This window comes from Haplochromis burtoni, unplaced genomic scaffold (assembly GCF_018398535.1).
Source record: "Haplochromis burtoni strain Fernald_Lab_line unplaced genomic scaffold, NCSU_Asbu1 Contig_339, whole genome shotgun sequence".
Classification (NCBI taxonomy): Eukaryota; Metazoa; Chordata; class Actinopteri; order Cichliformes; family Cichlidae; genus Haplochromis; species Haplochromis burtoni.
In genome coordinates this window covers 455,032-464,409 of record NW_024582700.1, presented here as the reverse complement: position 1 = coordinate 464,409, position 9,378 = coordinate 455,032, and the positions used below count along the sequence as shown (strand labels likewise).

Below are 9,378 nucleotides of genomic sequence, written 5' to 3'. Positions count from 1 at the left end.
GGGCCCTGCCGCAGGGCCCATCCCATCATTTAAAAAAATGATGGGCATTTTAACATAGCAACCTGTGGAACGTTACACACTTTTTCAAGTGGCTAATCCAGAAACTGCATTTGTGCGTTAGCTTCATGTTCAAATTAAGGGTTGCTACTTCAATCTATACACAATGTTTTATGATCAGTATATCTGAATGTTATGCAGCACTGCCTGAGACAAATTAAATTTTTGGATGGATAATTTAGAAAACATTGTGTTTTCTGTTTATTTTTATTTTTTTGCTATACTGTGCTGATGTTTTCAGGGACACGTGCCTGCACTCTCTGTATTTGAAAACTCAGAAAGATGACATTGAGAAACAGGTAAGCACATCTCAGAAGAACAATTTTTTTTCAGCAGAGTGATGCTAGTGTGTGTCGGGTGTATTGCTGCCCACATGAGACAGAAGCAATATTCTGACATTTTGGAAAGCACTGGCTAAGAATTTGCTAAAGTCTTTACTATCTTTATAACTGATGCACAGGTAAGTGCTCTCGCAGAAAGGTTTTGTTGTCATCAGCTACATTTGCACGCTGTCACAGAGCAGAAGGCTGTCAACACAGATCAGACCTTGTTAGAGCGCATTTGCAGACTGTCAAATGACAACAGATTGTGTACAATCTATCATGGCCTACTGTCTAATATCTATAAACTGTTTTGGATTGATATTTGATCCTTTGCATGTAGAAATATTTTGCTGACCAAAAACAGAAACCTAGAATTGCAACTCACAGTTTAAGCCACATGGACAAAAGCATGATTGCTGCTGTGTTGCATCACCTCTTCTTTTAATAACATTATGCAGGTACTTGGAAAAGAGAAAACCAATTGGTGTAATTGGAAGGGAAGGGTTTTTTTCATTCTTCCCCAACGGTGGATTTCAGCTGTTACGATATTGTCTGTCTTAGAATGAACCAAATGCAGCAGACTGATTTATATGTTGCTTCAAAATTTGTAATTATCATTTAACATTAATGGTGCCTTTGCTGATGTGCAAGTGAAACCTCAGTCACAGAGGCCTAGAGACTTCCGCTTGTTAGAGAAAAATGTGTTTCCCCGACCATTTGGCACCTGCCTGCCTAGCAACAAGTAGCAACCACCTGGTTGCTACTTGTTGCTAGGTGAAATTGGTCACAAAGGGGGTACTGCGCTAAAAACCTCCTTGTGATTGCTTTGTTTCCTAGCTGATTGTTGCAGTTGCCCGTTGATTGGTTGGACAATGGTTATCTGCAGACACTTGATACCTAACCACTGAGCAGCAGAGATGGGCAGTAACGCGTTACATGTAACGCGTTACTGTAATCTGATTACTTTTTTCAGGTAACGAGTAAAGTAAGGGATTACTATTGCAAAAACGGTAATTAGATTACCGTTACTTTCCCTTAGGAACACTACGTTACTGCGTTACTAAAACCGTGATTTTTTTGCGAGTCCGACGTTTGTGACAACAGCTGTGTGCAAATCAACAATGGATCATATATCGATTGCTGGAGAGAGTATGAGCGTGCAGCGTTTAAAGCGTGGAAGTACTGACCTTACTTTGAGTTTGATTCCATAAAAAGTGACAAAAACATTAATGTCCGTTGTGCGTGGGAAGAAAACTTCTTTTTACAGCGAAAAAAAACCCTAAACAAGCATCGAGTGCGCTGCGACGTAATGGGAAATTCACAGAGAAACTTGCGGATTATTCAACTGACCACGACACACCTCCACCAGGGTAAACCTCCGCCTACCCTATTCCTGCTTTACAGGTGAAAATAGAGCAAAAGGACCCCTAGTCTTTGACTTTATTTGTTTTCTGCTGTGTTTTACTTGCATCTATTTGAAAGACTGAGTGTAAACACACACAAAAAAATGCTGGAATGTGCAGAAAATAAGTTTAAATGTTAAACAAATTTCTTCCAGTCGGAGAATGTTGCATATAATTAAATTTTTGCTTGATGCATAAAGTTAAAAGATTAAAACTGATAAAACAAGTTTAAAAAAGAGACTTTTCCATTTGATTACATTTTATATGATGAATCATGCAGAAAAAGTAGAATTGGGCTGAAAGATCTATCGCTTTATTCAGGTAGTGTTTTTAAAAAGTAACTAAGTAACTAAGTAATTAATTACTTTTGAAAATAAGTAATCAGTAAAGTAATGGGATTACTTTTTTGGGGAAGTAATCGGTAATTAGTTACTGATTACTTTTTTCAAGTAACTTGACCAACACTGCTGAGCAGTAGTTAAACATGAAAAGGTGTGACTCAAACTGGATCCAGAAAATATTCACTTTGAAAGTAAAAGTTGTGTTTCAGTGGTAATAAGACATTTTAAAAAGTGCAAAAAGGGAAACATTGTCCATTTGTGGTTTGCATTATTGTTTTCTTTTCCCCACTGTTTTATCTTTGCAAATAATTTCACCTACCAACAATAAGCACATACTTACAACAGCACATTAAGTGGTTGGGAAATACAAATTTTCTAAGTAAATGAGTAAAGAGTAAAGACTTTTCTAAGCCTGTGTAACTGTGGCTTTAGCAATCAAGTTCTTAGAAATATCATGAACTGTGGTCACTGACAGTAATTTTAATTTTGTTGCCAGAGGTGACCGACACAATTCAGCCTATTTTTATTGGCTTACCACCATAAGCCCTATCACCCTGATCACACCCAATCTCATCTGATCTTGGTAGCTAAGCAGGGTCGGGCCTGATTAATACTTGGATAGGAGACCGCCTGGGAATACCAGGTGATATATGCAGGTGGCTGTGGCTATGAAGGTAGAGCAGCTTATCTATTAATCAGAATCTTGGTGTTATCATCAAGAGATAAAGGCCACTCATGATCTCACAATAATGTTATACATCATACAACCAAGACAAATGCACAACTTCTGGAAAACTGCCGCAATTTTTGTAATTTTCAGTTTGTGAAAAAAGAAACATCAAAATTGAAGTGATATTATGAATATTGTCTTAGATTACAGAATTTAAACTGGAATTGGAGTGGCCAAACGAAATTATTGGATTAACAGTACCTAACCCTAACCTTATTTTCAAGACTTCAAATGTATTTTGAACGTACACTCAAAAGCTGTTTCATGGACTAATGTGGGGTTTTGTTATTTCCTCATAGTTCAGGTTGATACAGTATTTTAACAAGTGGGGCATTAAAAATGTTAAAGGCATTGAAAACGGTCTTTCTTAGGCTGCAATTATTTTTTTTTTTAATAAATCCATCAGAGAGACTGGAGGGACATTAGAAGTAACAGAACAAACAGTTTGGTACAGTTTGGAAAAAAAATGCAATCACCAGCTGGACATCCACAGAAGAAAAAAGGGGTGGAATAATCACAGGATCCTTTACAAACAAAACCAAAGTCTATAATCAGCCTCAAAAACAGAAAGGCCAGATTTGTAGTTGAATGACTTTAAATGTAATCTTCACAATAGTTAATTTTATTATTTGCAGAATGAGAAGCCACCCCTCTCAGAACATCTAGATATACCTCAGATGTATATGAATGAAAGATGTGCAAGGGCCATTAGAATCTTAATTACAAAAGCTGGTCAGGGTGTAAAAGATTGCTTTCATCACGACAGAGCTTGGATCAATAGTACTCTTGTGAAGTGAGGGGTTAGCCAGCAGACCTCAGTATGATAAACTGTAGAAATATATGAAATCACAGAAACTCTTATTGGAAAAAAAGATTAATATCTGAAGGGGTGTAATTTAACTGGTTTTGTTATGTTCAAAGGTGTTATTTTTAAAACTTATTGATAGCCTGAGAACATTTCATTCTGGGTACATCCTCAAAATTTGCACTTAACGTTTAAATTTGAGTGTTATTTCAGTGGATGTTCAGGAAGTTTTAACGGTAGATCCCAGTGCATGTGTGTCAGGGACAAATCTTTTGACAGAGCAAGAGCTGAAGATGATGACAGGGAGGGGGGTCTCAGCACTTAGGGTAAATTTAGGATGCTTAACAAGAAGCTGCCTTCCTGCTTTCTCTTATTCTCTGCTTCTATTTCTGTCTTTTTTTCTCCCTCTTCTTTCTTCTTCTCTTTCACGCACTTCATATCTCCATCACACCAGGTCCCCTTCTGTCTCCTTCAGAGTCGGTTGCTTCTCAGCGGGGTGGGAGTAAAGTGTTGATTGGTACCATGCTGGCAAATGGCGGGAGATTGGAGGTAGCCCGCTGATGCGAGCTCATGTTGAGCCCACACCCCCTTTCGGCCTGGTCTGGCAGGAAAAAAAAAAGAGATGAAGCGATGGCAGGGGGCTGGCGGACCAAAATAAAAACAAAATGAAATAGCACTGAATGAGAGAGGCACTTTCAGCGCTTCTTTACTGATGCTACAGCTACAAATAGGCATGACTTTACATGTCAGTGCTTTCCCAAGACTATAGGCTGTTATTTTGTTGCCAGTTGTTATTTTGTTACTTTTGACTAATGCACTGGATTGCATTTAAGAGTTTTTTGTTTTTTTTTACCTTAGTCTTGTATTTGGGGATGCTTCAGCAGTGATGAGTTATGACCAGTGTTGGGTAAGTTACTTAAATTAGTAACTTAGTTACATTACTAGTTACTTCTATCAAAAGTAACTCAGTTACTTCAAGTTACTCGTTACTTTCAGAGTAACTTAGGGAAAGTAACTTTGGTTTTACTCAGAATTCTCTTGTTAATGTGTTGCTTCCGTAACTGGATACCCAGCAAGATTGCCAGTCTTCTAACTTGCTTACTTGCCACAAGTGCACTGTGCCACCTACCAATAGAAAGGAAAAAATAATGTGCACATTTCCACGAGAGAAATCCCACACCTGATTCTATCCTAGCCTGCTTTTTACATCCAACACAAAAACTGCAGTCGTGGTGCTTTCGATTGTACTCAGAACTCGGAAATTCTGCCTTCTGAATAGGAAGATGTAGGTAACACCAGACTGCAGATGAGCTGCATACAGGGCTGGACTGGGACAAAAAAATCGTCCCGGGCATTTTGACTAGAGACCGGCCCACCATTATAGGAAAAATCATAAAGCCTTTGAATGAAAATAAACACTGTTGTGACAGTGATGTACACTGTTCTGATGGTATATATGTATCAATCTATCAATTGTTTGTTGTAAGACTCAGATAATTATTTTTTTAAAAGTGAGACATTTTAAATGAGAATAAGAAAGTATTTCCTTGTGCCCCCCTTTCCCTTTTAATGCCCTACATGGACCCCTGGCAACACTTTGCTAGACCCGCCCCTGCACAGTTACCAGCTGTCAGCTACTTAGAAAAGGATCCTGGTGTTATTTGTCTCTCAGAAACAGTTCATAACTTCCCTTCAACTCATTCATGTCACCTAAAAGGTAAACCTGTTTCTCCATCACAGCTCTGATGATCCAGTAAGGACATCTCCTGGTTTCATCTTCATGTTTCCCTCTCACCAGATAACCAAACCATATCATGACCAGCAGGTTTACAGCTGTGGCTCCAGCAAACATCAGCTGATACTAGAAATTAATATTAAATAAATTCTAACAACAGCTGATCAAGCTTAAACGTGCTGCTGTTGTTTAGCGCGACATCCGCTGGTTTCCTCTTTCTGGCGCAAAGTGGGCGATAAACAAACAAGAGAGAAAAGCCGATCAGCTGATCATTGATCAGTTTCATGATTGAAGTAGAAACAGGAGAGGGAGGGGAGAGGATGAGAGAAGAAGAGGCAGCTGTGCAGCGTAAACACAGAATAACTCCAGCTTTGTGTCTTTTTCATTGTAGCTGAAGTCCGGGACAAACTGTTCCTTTTCACCTCAATACGAAACGCATGATATTTTCTCTGAATACGAGACGATTCCGTTTTTTACAGGACGGTTGGCAACTCTAATAATTAACCTTATGAACAAAATAAAGTTCAACATCAGTAACATAGCACCCACCCAGCTGTATAGAAACTCCGTCATGCTAGCTAGCACGCAGTACGAAAAAGTCAGCATAACGAAAATAAACTCCACCTAAACTTGGTTCATATCTGACCCAGATGGACTGCAGGTTATAACTTCTTACCTGAAGTTCAGTTCACCTGACACTCTCGGACCAGCGGCCGCTTCGGGTCTCTCCTCTTGCCTCCCTTTTCCTTCATCCACCTGCTGGCCTCCACCACTTGCTAATGTTATTGAATCTGTGGAAGCTCCGCGATAGCCACCACACGAAGTAACGAAGACCTATCTAAATCCCAGTAACGAGTAACGCGTTCCCGGTTTTGGCATAATAACTAGTTACCGTGCTCGTTACCACAATAATAACGTAGTTACGTTATTTAATAACGCGCTAGTCCCAACCAGTGTTGGTCAAGTTACTTGAAAAAAGTAATCAGTAACTAATTACTGATTACTTCCCCAAAAAGTAATCCCGTTACTTTACTGATTACTTATTTTCAAAAGTAATTAATTACTTAGTTACTTAGTTACTTTTTAAAAACACGATTTACAACCTGAATAGGTGATAAAGCGATAGATCTTTCAGCCCAATTCTACTTTTTCTACATAATCCATCATACAAAATGTAATCAAATGGAAAAGTCTCTTTTTAAAACTTGTTTTATTAGTTTTAATCTTTTAACTTTATGCATCAAGCAAAAATGTAATTATATGCAACATTCTCTGACTGGAAGAAATTTGTTTAACATTTAAACCTATTTTCTGCACATTCCAGCACATAAAATAAAATATTTTTTGTGTTTACACTCAGTCTTTCAAATAGATGCAAGTAAAACACAGCAGAAAATAAATAAAGTCAAAGACTCAGTGGTCCTTTTGCTCTATTTTCACCTGTAAAGCAGGAGCAGGGTAGGCGGAGGTTTACCCTGGTGCAGGTGTGCCGCAGCGGTCAGTGGAAGGATACGGCAGTTTCTCTGTGAATTTCCCATTACGTCGTAGCGCACTCGGTGCTTGCTTGGAAGTTTAGGGGTTTTTTTCGCTGTAAAAAGAAGTTTTCTTCCCACGCACAACGGACACTAATGTTTTTGTCACTTTTTATGGAATCAAACTTAAAGTAAGGTCAGTACTTAAACGCTGCATGCTCATACTCTCTCCAGTACTCGATATGTGATCCATTGTTGATCTGCACACAGCTGTTGTCACAAACGTCGCACTTGCTTACGTCACTGTCATGAGACATTCTCGCAAAAAAATCACGGTTTTAGTAACGCAGTAACGCAGCGTTCCTACGGGAAAGTAACGGTAATCTAATTACCGTTTTTGCAATAGTAATCCCTTACTTTACTCATTACTCGAAAAAATAATCGGATTACAGTTACTGCCCATCTCTGGTCCCAACACTGATTATGACTGACTAGTTTGAGTCCCACAGTGCTTCAAAAACATGCAAAAACACATACACCAGAAAGCATCCAATGGGTGAACATCTTGTGGAGACATCTTTTTATCGGACATGGTTAGAGAGTTGGTTTGGCCAGTAAGTAATCTTATCATTTGCAAACGTTTGCACATTTAAAACAGCTGAGTTAAAGAAGAATTAGCTGAGATTAGTAGCCAATGATGTTCGAAAGAGGCATAAACAGCAACTGGTTATACCTAGTTTCTGAAGTCCTGTTTTGAAGGCCAAAAATCAGGGGTTTCTGCTGTCGCCATCTTGGTTGGAAAATCCAAGATGTGACGAGGAATGGTGAGTCCTCTACAGAGTTGTGGTTGAGAAGTTGTTAGCCAATATTCAAACCACTCATAACCCTCAATTTTGAAACCGTGTGCTATTTTTGACCGTTTTCATAGTAATAATGATAATAATCAATCATTTAATTTCATAATCTGTTTCACGAGGCTTCACTGATTACCTGAGGTTCACGTTACATCCAATGATTAACTAGCTCATCTGAATTTTTAACATCACATTTATGAATACAAGTTAAATTAATTTATATAGCCCAGAGTCCCAAGTCAAATTTGTTTCAAGTTTTATAACTGGCCAATGGTTCTAGATAATTTACTGCAATAACAGGTAAGGAGGGAGGAAAGATGAAAGAACTAGAGCACAAGGGGGGATGAAAGAGAAGGTCAAACACAGACTGAAGGTGGGCAGATGACAGAAAGAGTTACATCATGGAAACCAGGAACTGAGATCTAGCAGCATTTACTGTATTTACTGCATAAAAGCAGTCTGTTTGTACATGTACATCGACTTGAGTGCCTCATTAAAACACCACAATGTAGAAACTAATGTGTTTCAGTTGGAAGTACACTGTCTAAAAGTCAGTCTACACAGTTGGAAAAATAGGACTGATGTTCTTCGCCAAACACACCAGAACTTTTAAAAATGTTACAAATTAATTTATCAAAATGTAACACACTCACATTTACTCCTCCCCACTTCCTTTAAGTAGATAAAGGAATTTATATTATGAATGTGGGACAAAAAAGGAAAAGAAAATTAGTGGATACCAAATCACCAAAGTGCGGGAAATATGCGTGATGCTCAAAAAATCCACGGGGAAGTAATCCCAGAAACCTCATTGCTCGTACAGCAATACTGATCAGAGGGACATATTGATTTTGTTCTTGATATGATTTATAAGAACTTTATTTAACATTTACTTCTGTTTTCGAGCCTTTTTTTGAACAAACTCCATGTATCTGTTTCGGTACATCGTGCCAGAAATCACCTTCTCACGGGATTTTGCTTTGAATGAAGTTTCTAATCATAGTCTACATCCGGGGTGTTTTGCTCCAGGTGGATTGCAGAAGAAGTGCAAATCCTACCTCTCAGCAAGTTCTCTGTTTGATTCTTGACTTCTCATTTCGCCCGTGATGCCACATTAGCAGCAAAACCGGAGAGCTATGCGCTTTGAACCAACTAGGTGTGAAAAACCTTTAACCAACGAGTCTGTTTGTAAATGTGCCAGGTGGTGGTGGGAACGAGAACACAGCGCACCCCACCTCTGCGCCACGCCAGAGGCAGAAACATGAGGCTTCGCTAAATGTCAACCATGACTTTTTTCCTTCATTTTTTAAAAAACAAAACACCAACTGACTAGGCAGCGTATGTTGTGGGGGACGTTTTTCTTGTGAGGAAAACAAAATTCAGACTATAGGATGGAGGAGACAGCGCTAAGGAGGACAAGTAAGCTTGTTGAACTCATTGCCAGCTTCCCTCCCTTTTTCACTTTCTCCCCCGTGCTCGTTGAAGAAAGATTAGCTGGTGCGCTGTAAAGGTCACAATAGTGAAGTCCGTTTTGGCAATGTCAGCCATGGGATTGGATTGGCCGGCCTTCAAAGGGAGGGATTACCATAGAGCCACGAGCTGAAAGTAACCCAGCGCTGACGGGCCAGATCGCAGCCAAATGACAAATTACAGCTGGT

The 9,378-nt window shown here is 39.1% G+C and overlaps 1 pseudogene; it reads left to right on the top strand.

The window, feature by feature from the left end:
- Positions 1–2,661: 2,661 nt before the first annotated feature.
- Positions 2,662–2,779, top strand: LOC121815867 (annotated as a pseudogene).
- Positions 2,780–9,378: the final 6,599 nt, after the last annotated feature.